Below are 14,780 nucleotides of genomic sequence, written 5' to 3' on the forward strand. Positions count from 1 at the left end.
GGCCAACCTCTGACCTCCCGTGACCTGAGGGCCCTCCCGGAAGATTTGCTCCCACGTACCCTGTGTACGCGGGAGCACCCCCGGGTAACAGATGGTAGTGGCCGGGATCACCTGAGGCGGGCGGATCAGGTGAGGAAGGTTTGGCTAGTGGGTTAGGCAGTGGGGCGACAAGGAGATGGTCACTGAATACGCACCTCTTAAATCAACCAATCAGAGATACGCACCTCTTAAATCAACCAATGAAAGGCTGGACTTGTTGCATTTTTCACACTTCTTGTCCAATTTTCTGGAAAGACTTTGGGGAAAGGCCCTTGTCTGTCCACAGTGCACAAAGTAAGAGGTATGCGTGGATGAGTTTGGTGTGGAAGAACAAGCCAGTCGAACACCATTGCGACCGCTAAAGCGGCAAAGGAGCCAATGATGCCACATTGTCATCACTTTTCACTACCTGTCAGTGGGATGGATGTCCCAATACTTTTGCACATACTGTATAGTGTAGCTCCAATAATGTGGAAAGCCATCATCACAACTTTTTTATACATTTTAGGACATTTTCACACGACTTCTGCAAATATTTGATATCTTTTCACAGCACAACACTGAGAACACGACACTTTGATACAATGCAAAGTAGTCAGTGTCCATTGTGGAGAACAGTGTAAATTCACTGTCCCCTCAAAATCACTCAACACACAACCATTAGTGTTTAAACCACTGGCAATAAAAGTGAGCACACCCCTAAAATATCCAAATTGCGCCCAAAGTGTGAATATCTAGTGTGGCTACCGTCACTTTGCAACCCTGTCTCAACTCTCTTCGGCATGGAATTCCTGAGAACATCACAGGTTGCCTCTGGGATCCTCTTCCATTCCATTCCTCCATGACGCTGGTGGATGTTAGACACCTGGCACTCCTCCAGGGGTGTACTTAGGGGTGTACCGGTACTCACTTTTGTTTCCAGTGGTTTAGACCAGTATTCAGTACAATCAGTGTTTGAAATGTCTGACTTGTTTCATTTTTATTGCATATTTTATAAGTGAAATATGTGCTTTTGTGGTTTTATTTAGTGCAATTTTGATATTCAATTTTAGTTTATGCATTTTTGTATGCATTCAATTTTTTTTGTCATTTTCTTGACAAAATTCCTTAAAACTCCTCTAAAATGCACTTGTAACTATGACATGTAATTATGTGTATTAATGTTTCAAAAGATGAAGTTGGCAATTAAACAAAAAACAAATACATTTGCTTGGTTTGACTTAAATATAAGTAAACTAAATAAATACATAAATGAAAGCATAAATACAAAATAAAAATGACAAAAGTGTAGAGCATTAAAAAAAATTACTTGGTTTGGTTTGGTTTGGTTTGGTTTAGTTTAAAAGTGTAAAGATAAATTCAAATAAATAAAAATGACTTAAATAAAAGTGGGTCACGACAAAATGATCATTGGGAAATGTGGGTCCCAGGTTGAGGCCAGTTGAGAACCACTGGTTTAAACAATAATAACTTGATACATTTACATTGTTATACAAGCTGTGGACTGACTACTTTACGTTGTATCAGAGTGTGATTTCCTCAGTGTTGTCCTGTGAAAAGATATAATAAAATATTTGCAGAAATCGGAGGGGTGTACTCACTTTGGTGAGGCGTTGCACTAGTATTAGAGCTCATTATGCTCATTAGGTAAAGTGGCCAGTGAGTGCAAAAAGTTGGCAGGTACCAACTAAAACAAATTAACAATATACACCACATTCAAAATCAGCGTTCTTGCCGTTTTCCATCTGGTCATCTGTCTTAAAAAAAAAACAAAAAAACATCCTCCCTACCAGCGCTCCCACCGTAAAAGCGGTGACAAAATAGCAGCTCCTAATTGTTGAGTTTAACGCCTGGTGATTACAGGGCCTCATAAACGTCCTCTGACGGAGAAGCCTAACGCACCCAAGGACCCACCTCCATCCGCCCCCTCCTTCAAGGCCACACAGACCGCCAATCAAGCTTTTTTGTTGCTGTTTTACAGCCCGAGAAGGGGAGGAGAAGTCTGCGCTGGTTTTGCTAAAGGAGGCCAATAAAGTGAGAAATTGGGATTAATTGACCGGGAGGCACACAGGACGGGGTCCATCATGCTTACTGGCCTTGAATGTGGCCTTCGTTACCAAAGTCTATGCCATGGATATATGGATTACCACTACTACTATTACTACTACTACTACTACTACTACTACTACTGCAACAACTAGATGGTTTGAATTGTGCAACTATTAATAAAAGCCTGTCTATTATGCCATCTACTGTATCTACCATCATTGTATACAGCTTTCATAGGCTAAGCTAATGGGAAGGTGAAGCCTATCAGAGGCTGACATTGGGGGTGGTGCCACCCCCTCCAGATGACCCGCCAATCACAAAGCTGACACATGGAGAAAAACAAGCATTAACATAAAGGCAATTCACAATAAAAGCGTTTAGATTAGGATAGAGGCAAGAGCTTGCTGTTAATTAGCTAGTTAGCAGGTTTACACAAAAACTACTGGACACATTTCCGCAAACTTTGCAGAGCGGTTGGTGCACAGGCTAACAAAGGACCCCTTCGTGGATTTAAATTGAGTGCGGTGTCATAGCCCATTCCACAAACATGGCTTTTGACATATCAATTAGAACAATTAGAATTAGGTTGTATTCTCATGGCTTATTGCTGATTGATGAGTTAGTTGGGTACAAGACTATACAAAAGCCACTGGGCACATTTTCCCAAAGTATTTTGGGGATGCAGATCTGGACAAAAGTGCGAAACTAGGACTTTTTTCTAATTGGTTGACATTACAATGCAACTCCACACAGAAACAGTCTATGACATTTTAAAAATGTTAAGTACATGAGAATGTTTACAATTAGCACGAGGAAATTGTTTTACATCATCTCTTGTTGATTTAGGAGAATTATGCAAAAACTACAAACCCAGTTTTGCTAAATTTTTTTGAGAGGTGGTGCACAGGCTAAGGAAAAACCTGTTAATATTTGGAGCAGATCCAGATTAAGGGGTGGCTCGTGGAATTTTTCCGAATGATGTAATGTTACAATGTGATTCCACACATAAATGGTCGTTGGTGCTATAAAAGGCTATTGTTGGCGTCAATTGTTGCTTTAGCAAAAACTACTTAACTCATGTCCGGTCAATTTTGTCAAGGGTCGGTATACAGGCAAAGGAAGAACTCGTTGGCGCGGATCCAGATAAAGGTGCCAACGGAGGAATTCATTTTGGCTCTTTGATGTCTCAACACGTTAATTTGCGCTTTTGAAATACAATGAAAAACAAGAACATATAGAATTAGTGCAAAGCACATGGTTAGCTTTTTGTTGATTGGTTAGTTGTTTAATTAGCTAACAAGTACAACCACGAAATAGTTTTTAAAAATTGTATTAGTAAATTTTTAAGTGGAATTAAACAAAATACTACCTAACTACTTAACCAACCACCACCAAGGGTGGCACAGATCCGGATAAAGGAGCGAGAATTTCATTCATTTTACACTTTTTCACGCTACAACCCAATTCCACGCACTGAAATGGTCGTCGATTCTTTTAAATGTAATTTAAGCGAGATATTTGTTTGGTTCGAACAAATACTTGAACATGTCTACAGACCATTTCTGCAGGAATTCATTTTACAGTCAGACGTTAACAGTCCGCTTGCATTGGGGCCAAGTGGGGCAGTCACCGCCCTCCATCAAGTAGATTGCACTGCAGTAAAAAAAATGCACTGCAATGTAGGTTACCGCCCCCTGCAGGACTGGAGTGGAATGCAGTACCCATTGGGAGCCATTCTACTGTAGTTGTGATCTGCAAGCTCTGATCTGCATCTCCAAAACAGCATCAAGAATTCTGTTTGTTTATGAGTTCTAGAAAAGTATTGCTGAGCGGGTTCTCCCTGCCAAGCAGTGGGTGATGTGTTACTGCTGTTAAACGTCTAGGCCTCATTCTATTTTCCACATTCTCCAGGCACAAAAAGCAACGTTCACAACATGCTTCATACTTTCACTTGTCAGGTTTGCGGAGGAAAACACTTGTGTGGTGCTTGTATGGCGTCTTTGTCTGCAGCCTCCTCCAGCCCGGGCTGAAGATGCCTTCTAATTAAGTCAGGGGTGCTGGGCCTCATTGTTGTGCTAAACAGGCACAGATGTGGACACCTCTACACCGGAAAATCATCCAAGCAGTCCTGACAGCCGACGCCTCTTGGGACGAGAGGAGAGGCGGGAGTCCTGCCGGGACCATTGTAATTGTTCTTGACGGGGCTCCGTTTCGGCGATGAGCACACATGAAATGAATCAAGCTTTGAGCTGTCAGAACACGGAACTGGGATATTTGTAGAAATGGAGCTGAGGGAACGCTAAAGACTAGAATGCTGACACAATATGAGGTAAACCTACACAAGCTAATGAGACTGGCACAGGAGCTGCTGTATAAAGAGAGCTGCATGTTTGTAGACCACCACAATGCATCCCATTGAGCACCCTTAAATTGCTGATGATGTTTTAAAGAATAATCAAATAATAAATTAAAATCAGAATAATAAAATGATTTATACAGTATGAGTTAATTCCACATCAGGAGATATCGGACATGCATTAAAGCATTACACGTGAGAGTAATTTGCTCTTCCTGGTTGTGAGTTGGTAAGTTGGTAAGTTTTATCACTTCTTTTGACAAAAAAAGTCATCCATTTGTTGAATTTGAGAAGAAGATACCAATTTTGGCCCATGTCAAGAGCTCAAGTACTGTGTTCCGCTCACAAACTGTTACAAATGACCAAACAAACAGACATGTCATGTTTTGAACCATCAGCTGTCTTAAGATTTTCATTGCATAGTATAACTGCTGTTTTACCATGCACATGACAATAAAACTCTCTTGAATCTCTTGAATCTCTAATTCCTGCTTTTTTTCCTAGCGAAAAAAGCACAATAACATTCCGGCACATACTATTCAATGTCCATCCAATCAGCATCACTCCCATGAAACAAGAAAAATGTCCCCTTGCATTCCATCTGGGCCAGCTTTGATTGAGCCTTTGTGCGCGTAGTGATGCTGAAGAAGAAAGACCTGGTCCATGTGGGGATGGAGTTGGGGGGGTGAGGGTGCAGAGGTCGATCCGATGCAGGAGAGACTATGGGATTAAAACTATCACTTTGGAGGATGATGGGATATGAAGGGGAGGGGAGTCACTCGGTTGAGATTAACACCTCCGTTTGGTTTTCCCATACAAACTTTTCAATCCCTTTGGAATGCTGTGTCCCTGTCCCCCCTTTCCATTGACATCTCTCTTTACCGTCGGGGGTATTCCTGACATTCCTGCTTGCTAAAGTTGGTAAACCGGGATCTTTCATCAAGTCAGGGGCCAGTGAGTTGCAAGTGAACCAAGAAAATGTGGTCTTGCCTGGGATGGAATTTGCCTTGGTGAATTTCCACCTTCTGGTCGCTACACCCACATGTCACAGCGAGTAGATTATTAGCTAGATTCTGCATTTAGACCTTCATTGTCCACCAAAGCCAAGTAAAGACAGACTGGGACATCAGCCACTAGAGGACAAATGCACAAACACCGGCCCCGAAAGTACGAGCTTAAGGTTTAAACCTCTCATCGTCTAACATCTCATTGTCCTCCCCAGATCCAGTGCACCTTTTAAAAGACGCCTTGCAACAATGTGGCCCATAAGACCCCCACGCCTGACAAAAGAGAAAGATCCCCCCAAGAATCCCTCTCCTTCAGCCTGATCCTCCACTGTGAGAAGCTCTTAATTAGGGGCCAAACTATGAGGCCCGCAGATCCGTGCTCCTTTAAGGGGTCCTGATCTAATAAGCAGAGCAAGGCTGAGATGGGGGGTGGGACTGTTACCCTGATCCATGGGATTATTGGGAGAGTGGCCAAGAAGGAGGAATGGAGGGAAGAAAGGAATGGAATTGATCAGAGGTTATTGGAAGTCGAAGACTTTCCAATAAAATACCAACTTGTGCGGACAGGGCTTTCAGTCACATTTGACAAAAGCAGGTACATACTACTCTTAGTACCTGGTCAGCCAGGGATCCAAGCACGCCGAGACAGTTCCATATGATGAGATATGATGTAAACCACTGTTGGTCGCTCAGTGGTGGAATAGATCGGTATTGTCATGACTGCAGCCCAGAGACATTGTTCTTTATAAGAAATACATTTTTTTAAGGTATAGGCCGGAAGGTAAACAGGTCATCCTTTTCAGAAACATCGCAGTCACCTTTGTGAAATAGGAAGCGAGCAAATGGATGTCTGGGGAGGTTTCATTGGCCGAGAGAGGACAGGAAGAAGTGTTACGGAGGCCCCGATGCGCTTCAAGGCAGGGCTCCGGCTCCACTTTCATTCTCCCTTGCAGCCTCTCCATCTTAAAGCCTCCCTTCATCCCATGCTTAGCCGCCTCTTAACCCAGCCATCACCCTGAGGCCCCTGCAGCCATGAAAAATAACCTCTTGTGCTCTTCAGCCTCATGATTGCTATCCATTTCAACCCCCTTCCCTCGCACCAATCTTCAGTCCTAAACACCACGAGTTAGGGGTCTAACTGGTAGCAGGGTTTAATATTGGGTGGAGTTTGTATCTGTTGGACTCCATTTACATCGAAATATCAAAATCAGACCAAATAACGTCACTTCCTGTTGACCGAAAAAGACATTCATGGGAAGAGCTCTGCTTTGCTACTTTGCTACGAGTTTTAAACTATTTTGGCGTCTTCCTGACCACACTTCGTGATCACAAGACTAGGATAGTGCGCTGACATCTCTGACTTCAACTCGGACTGGTGAGAGGTACGGACTCGTTGAAATAAACGAATCGAGCGCCGACAAAGACATTTGCAAGGTTAACGAACCAGTTAGCTGCTGAAACTCAAGGAAGTTGCTTAGCAACAATGCAGAGAAAAAAACAATCAGATTCAGTCGTGGAGGCATCGGGTCCAAATACCCCGGAAATGCCACCCCTGGAAAGACAGCCGCCACCAAAAGAGCTGTTAAATGCCCTGGAGCCACACAAGATGCTGGAAGACGGGGCGCCATTCATGCCGTCTTAGACGTTGAGCCAAGGGCAGCTCTCAGTATATCACGGCTTGAGGAATCTATTGATTGCGCAAATGAAAGATCAACAGAAGGAAATTGTGGCACAAACTGTGGCACAAATATGGTACGATCTAAGAAACCTTCAAAAACAGTACAATTCCAGAACGACAGCCTCAAGAAGCGCTTCTCTGAACGTCTTTGAAAACTTCTCTGAAATTCATGATGAGGTTAAATACCTGAGGGAGGAAAATAGGGCACTGTGGAAAGAAAAACAAGGTACTACAAGAGGATAATGCTGCTTTGAGTGCCTTTCTTAAAGAATGGTAATGGTAATGGTTTAACTTAATTTGAACATGCATACATTGAAATACATCACATAGTACAATTCACAGTTCTACATGTCCAAAAAGGAGTAAGTAGAAGAAAAGCTTATTTAATCCTACCCCCCATCCATTTCACGTCAATTGCAATACATTTGTTCACTTTGTACTTTGTACTCTTTGCCAGTTTTAAATACATAGGGAAAAAAATAAGGTAGTGGAACAATGTGGTAAAATAGGAGTCATGGTTGTAGTCACTGTAAATAAATTATATAACAGTCATGACAAATAATAACAATAGGGTTAATAGTTGATGAAAACATACAGTAGTTGGATATTGCGTGAGTACTAGTACTAGTACTAGTCAATGTACTAAAAAAATAAGAGTTAGTAGTCAGTGTAAGAGTGGTTAGACATATGTTAATGGTTTCATTTATTTCAAATGAATTCTTGCTAGTTTAAAATACTTAAGAAAATGTAAGGGTAAAGGTAATGTAGCGTAATAATGTGGTAAAATAGTAGTCACCATAACTATTTCATATGACAATCATAACAAATAATAAGTATAAAATGGACAGAAAAGAACATAGTAGGATAATGGGTGAGTACAGACAATGTACTCACAAAGGAATGAAGAGTTAGTAGTGAGTGTTGTCGTGATTAGACACATCATTTTGTACACAGTGGTTCAGGACTCTTCTTCCTTGTACTTTGCAAACATTGACTGTAGTGTTTCTTGAAATCGCTCATCTTGAGTTCCTTGCTCAACCCGCGCCGTAATTTGATTCCACATACCGAAATGCTGAAGGTTTTTAGCCTTGTTCTTGCGTACAACTATTTGAAGTTTAATCTTTCCCTAACATCATATTTGTCCTCTGAGAAAAATTGTATAACATTTTTGGGTAGCAGGTTATTGTTTGCTATATGCATAATTTTAGCTGTTAGAACATTTACAAGATCAGAAATTTTATTACATGTAATTGTGCTTTTAGAAATTAAGGGTTTGTATGTTCTCTATAACCGACATTATGGGTTATCCTGATCTTTTTTGGAGTACATTTAGCAAGTGACGAGTGCTTTACAGTTATTTCCCCATATCTCAGGGAGATATGGTGAAACCAGAGAACAATAGAGAGTATGGAGTGATTTTTGGTCCAGAGCAAATTTTGCTTTATTCAGTATTGAGGTATTTCTTGCCACTTTATGTTGTATGTTTTTAATGAGAGATTTCCAGCTCATATTTTCATCTATTACGACCACCAGAAATGTATTTTCTTTCACCCTTTTAATGTCCAAACCATCAACTTGTATTTGCACATAAGTATCCTTTCTGCCTATACCAAATAGCATTATTTTAGTTTTACTTAATTTCAGGGATAGTCTGTTTTTATCAAACTATCTTTTTAGTATAGTCATTTCATCTGTGACTTTTTTCATTAGCTCTTGTGTGTTTTCTCCGGAACAAAATGCAGCAGTATCGTCTGCAAATAATACTGGCTTGAGGTCTTTTGTGACTTTACAGATGTCATTAATGTGTAGGTTGAACAGTTTTGGTCTCAGTATTGACCCCTGGGGTACGCCGGGTAAAAAAACTACTTAGCAAACAGGAAGCAATACGTGAAGCAGGAGAATATACAGTACATCTGCAAGCTTAAATACATTGTGCGGCGTACCCCAGAGGTCAATACTGCGACCAAAACTGTTTAACCTATACATAAACAACATTGTAAAAACCTAAAGCTAGTATTTTTTGCAAATGATAGTACTGCATTTTGTTCTGGAGAAAGCACGCAATAACTAATAAAAAAGTCACCAATGAAATGACTACTAAAAAGATGGTTTGATAAAAACAGACAGACTATCCATGAACCTAAGTAAAAGTCAAATAATCCTATTTGGTAATAGCAGAAAGGATACTTATGTGCAAAGTGTACATACAATGCGATGTCTAACCATTCATGCACTTACTACTGACTCTTCACTTCTTAGGACTTCTTGAAGTACTACATTGTCTGTACTCACTCAACATCAAACCATGTTTCTGTCAAATATCAAGCTTTTATATATTTAATAAACTATTATATCATTTATCTACAGTGATTATAAACCTTGACTCTTATTGTACCACATTGTACCACATTGTTATATTGCCTTATATTTTTCTTAGGTATATATATCAAAATTGGCAAAGAGTATATTTGGAATACAGGAAGTGAAGAAATGTATTGGCAATTGCTGTGAAACAGAGAAGGGGTAGAATTAACTGCGCTTTGCTTCTTCCTAATCCTTTTTGGACATGTGGAATTGTGAATTGTAACATGTGATGTATTCCAATGTAACGTGCATTCAAGTTCAAAATAAATGAACCCATTACCATCACCATCGCCATTACAAATACCCAAGCCAGGACTACAGAAAATCAAACCATCTGACTGAGCCTGGTCCCTGGGTGTCAGACGCCAACAAAGGAATCCAGGTGCATTGGTCTGAGGGCTTGACCGCTCTTGACATGAACCAAGGGGTGTTTCTGAGTGGGGGGGATTCTGCCCCCCTCTTGGACCTCTCAAACCAATGGACCAATGGTGAGGGAGGTACCCTTAGTGAAAAAAGCTACAGAAACATCAGACGCTCTCCATCCAGCTTGATGTCTTCATAGGCTGCAGGACGACCGCCTGCATGAAGGTCTTGGAAGGTTTCTCTAAAATGTTTTGATGAGGATTGTGCATTTATTCAACAAATTACTGGAATCTTTTTGGGTTATAGGTCACTAAACATTCTTAAATAGAATATTTGTACAATGGAGCGTGTTTTTCTCTCTTGTGGTCATTACTCCATCTTTTGGAGGATTTTCAGTGTTTTCATGTGCAGTATCAGCAGTGTCATATTCATTTTTGGCCCTTAATGATTTAAACGTTTGTTTATCCAACTTTGGTGATTTAAAAAAATAAGAACTGGGTGCACAAGTTTGAATTTATCTTTGACGTTCTCTCATTTACACAGGGACAAAATTCTACATACAGGCTCAAATATCGAATTGCATTCACCAAAGTCTTTTCTTTTAATAAAAGGTGCTGCAGGTTCCACAATGTCTTTTGACTTGACAAGGCCAAGACCTATTAATTAGTGATCACAACTGACTGCAGCTGGTAGTGTAGTGTATCTTTGGCCTTAGCGGAACAGCTAAGCCTTAAGAGGAGAAAAGACGAGAATGTGAGAGTGAGCGGGAGGGACGATGAATCAATTGAAGGGCGTCAGGAGGACACAGAACCGCTTCCGTCCTCTCTTTCTGTTTATTGAAGTGTAATCATGAATAATGCTCCGCATGTGTAACACGTTATGGGATTTCCTCTGGAAGAGTGCGACCGGGCGTCTGCATTCACTCAGTGTTGAGGTTAAGCAAACATGTCTCTGTATGGACATCCTGGGTACATCGCACTGTGTTTGAATGGCACTAATCCGTCTTTTTGGCCGCCAACTTGCTGGAAACAACACACGTGGGCATAAATTACATGGAACTTTTGGACAAAGAAACCTTCGCCTTTGATGTAATGACACTTTTTTTCTGTTGTGGATCATCTGAAACAATCTAAAAACACCTACAGACTGTCTCGCTGGACTTGTTCATAAAAGCACATGAAAGCATAGAAGACATAAAAGCACATTTATGCCATGTTGAAATAAAAAAACATTTAAAAATAAAACAAACAGCAGTTCAACGTAAACGAGATTGGCAAAAACTGACAAATAACTACTGCAGTACGCATGCCAGGCCGGTAGTTGTAGTAGTTGTTTGTTAGCCTACTGAATTACTGAAATATTTAACCAATTTCCCCAAGAATGGCTGAGTCAAAATAGTATGCTACCCTCACTTATCGTGGTTGAATGGTTCCAGGACCGACCTTGATTAGTGAATTTCCGCGATGTAGTATTCCTTATTTATAAATTTAATATTTTCATAGTTAGAGCATAGAAAGCCTGTTTACAACCTTCTAAATACAGTTTTCAACATTATTAGAGCCCTCCAGACATGAAATAACAACCCATAGTGACTTTTACACTCATAATACCCAATATAACAGGGTAAGAAGGAGAGGTTCCGCAGGTCCTTCATACCGACCGCTGTCAGGCTCTACAACACCTGCACCACCTGAACCATGTTGTAGACACTATGCTTTCTTTACATTGTTCTCTTTACTTGTCTTGCTGCTGTAACAAGTAAATTTCCCCGCTGTGGGATAAATAAAGTACATACAATACAATACAATACAATATAGCAGACAAAATAAGAGTAAATAAGCCATTTAAAACATATATACAACATGTGTTCCCAAGGGGACTGAAAGAGTGACGGACGGGAAGTGACGTTAGGGGTTCAGAATTGAGTTTCAGTTTTGCATGGTTAATAGCTGCAAAAGTAGCCAGTTTTTTTTATTAGTTGTTGTGTCTGTTGTGAGATAATTCAAACCTGCAATAAAAGCATTGTTACGGCAATCAAGTCTGGCGTTTGTGTGTCTCACCGAACATTACAGTTCCGGCCCCCAATGACCACTGTAGAATGCTACATTTCATCAAAGTCTTTGAATGTGTCTTTTGAATGCCTTTTTGGTATTTTAGTAGTTCATTTAGCCATTTTAATGCTTGAAAATGCTTAACTTAGGAAAAAATACACAAATACAAAATAAACATTGCTTAAACATGCATTTTTTTTTTTACTAATAATAGGTGATATTCAAGCATGAAACAGCATGATTTATTAATTACTATATTTCTGTCAAACCGCAATGTGGTGAGGGCAAACTGTAGCGGGAACTAGCAAAAAACACACGAGACTGAACAAGACGTGTTACGGCAACGACAACGAAGGAAAACAAGGGTCTCGGCATGTGGCTGCTGGCCACGTTCAACTAATTTTATCCAAGACAAGTCTGAGGGTGGCAAGAAAAAAGAGCACTGCAGCAAAGCAGAACCTGTGGCGTATAATACTGGTGGGTAACAAGGTGGGCTAACACTATAACCCAATCCACGATTGTGCTACAGGTTATTCTACTCCACTGGGGTGTCCATCCCAAATACTTCAAAGACTGCCAAAGAAATAATGAACATAGTCAGAAAGAAGAATTAAAGTGGCGGGGGTTCAAGCAAGGTTCATCCTTCTTCTCTATGTGAGTTGAGGAGAGGTTGGGGGGGTCAGGACTCCCCTGCTGGATGTGATTAGGAGAAGAAAGGGAGAAGAGGTGAGGGCAAACAGTGGTGCTCAATGATATCCATCAACATGTAAACAGCTGGCCGTGTGTGTGTGTGTGTGTGTGTGTGTGTGTGTGTCCGTGTGTGTGTGTGTGTGTGACCAGCTTCAAGATGTACACCAACTGTATGACCACAAAACCAATAATTAAACCTCTGCATCTTTAATTAGTGCCCCACTGAGCCAACGTTTGAAGTGAAGTGGCGACTCGCGCAATTATTTACTAACTGGATGGAATTATCGTGCTGCTTGGATGCATAACATCTTCATTTTTTCTGTATCAAATGTGTACAACACAACCATTTTCCTTAGTTTATCCATTTTTTTATGTATACAAATGTATATACTACAAAATATTGTATTTATTTTATTGTTTCTTATTTTTTGTCAGTAAACATGTATATAATACAATATATTTTGTAACAATTGATCTGATTGGCTATCAGTGCCTTTTGAATTGATAGTTGTGATGTGTTAGCTTTTAAGCTTTAGCATTGCCCATTCAGAAAAAAAATACTAATAATCCAAGTACTAATAAAAGTAATTCATTATGATTTATACTGTTTTGAAAGCCATTTTCCACACTGCTAAGCTTCCATTTTGGAAACTAAAGTTACAGCGTGACTATTTGGTATTTTTAGAAAGCAAAGTGAGATATTTGTGTGTATTTTGTTTGTCTGCCCAGCATGTGTTTGTGTTGACAGGACCACCAGTACATCAGATGACATGTTTTAATAGCACGTCTCTTGCTGAGGGACCCCCACTACTACTGCCATCCCATTGTCCCTCTGTTCATTTCACTCCACCCTTGTAGCTCATCTCTTTCAGGTCTGTATTTTGGCAGCAGAGATCCCCCGCACCCCCTGCCCGGTCCCAAACCCTGCATCACAAAGACCCATCCTCTCAGCTCGTCCCTTTGTGTTGTGAACATGCCAGGTAATGATTAACACAAACACACAACAACCAGAGGGAGTTGATGAAACACAAGAAATGGCAGGCTGTTCCGCCTTTGATTATGTTCGGATTTCTAATCAATTTTTCCCTTGAGAAATATTGGAACCTTTGCTCTCATAAAACCTTTAAATACGGTTTTACTCACATTTAATAGATAGTACAACTCATGAAAGAATAAAAGAGCCTTACCTTTTGGTGACAGTTTCTTTGTTTTCCTCTATGGTTGCCATCAACATTTTCGTCTTTGGCAGATATCATGGCTCATTCCCTAAAAGAAAAAACAACACGTTCAAAAAATACAGACTGGAAGGTGTGTGACGTCATCTAATGTTGCATCCCATCCTATCTTTGAAAACCAGGACGAACATTCCGATTCTCCCAGGATTGTTCAAATTTTTAAATTTGGGTTACTACTTTTGATGCCCAGTCCACCGACCGGAAGAAAGAAACACGGACACCAACAAAGAAGAAGCGGCTGCAAAGTTTGCCTTAACTTCATTAAAAAAATTTGCAACACAATGATATGCACGACCAACATGATGAAACACCTCCACATTCACGGTGTAGAAATAACAGAGCGCCCCGTCTTTGACGTGCTATGTCAGTCTTCCACTACGCAATCAGGGAAGAATCAGGGAAGTCAAACAATAAGTGACAGGATTTTTGTTTGTTCTAATTTTGGACCACATTTGTGTGACAACTGAAAGCACTAAACTTCTTGACCTAAGACAAACTTAATATTTTAGTATTTAACTGTCAACTGTAAGTATGAATAACATCAGGTTTTGGCCATACCGACGTGCAATAACTACTGTTGTGTGCTCAGGCACATCGCTGTGCTCTGTCGCTCCTTCTCTTCATTTCGCTCAACCCTTCTATACGCTGCTCACACAACCCGGGGTGAGGGGAGCCGATGTACGTGCGTCTCCTGGCGGGTTTGGGGGACTGTGCTCTTGGCTGGAGCTTGCTGGTTGCTGCCTGGAGGGCGGCGAGAGGCGTACAGGCGTGTTCAGTGGTCAGAATGAGTGCCTGTTGGTCACTCTCCAGGAGAGGGGGGCACTAATGTGATGATACATTTTTGTATGATTCGACCAGCAAAATCCCAAAGTTCGACCAGTGGCTCGCGATCGACAGGTTGGTGACCCCTGGTGTAAGCTCTTCTACTCCTGAACCTCTGCACGCAAA

The 14,780-nt window shown here is 40.8% G+C and overlaps 1 protein-coding gene across 4 annotated transcripts in view; it reads right to left on the reverse strand.

Moving 5' to 3' along the window:
- nsd1b (nuclear receptor binding SET domain protein 1b) overlaps nt 1–14,780 on the reverse strand; it is a 128,414-nt gene that overhangs the window by 59,708 nt on the left and 53,926 nt on the right. For all 4 annotated transcript variants that reach the window (XM_054755457.1, XM_054755456.1, XM_054755458.1 and 1 more), the window contains one exon: nt 13,785–13,863. The gene's annotated coding sequence lies outside the window, so the exon portion shown is untranslated. The remainder of the gene's footprint in view (nt 1–13,784; nt 13,864–14,780) is intronic.

This window comes from Dunckerocampus dactyliophorus, chromosome 16 (assembly GCF_027744805.1).
Source record: "Dunckerocampus dactyliophorus isolate RoL2022-P2 chromosome 16, RoL_Ddac_1.1, whole genome shotgun sequence".
NCBI classification, from domain to species: Eukaryota; Metazoa; Chordata; class Actinopteri; order Syngnathiformes; family Syngnathidae; genus Dunckerocampus; species Dunckerocampus dactyliophorus.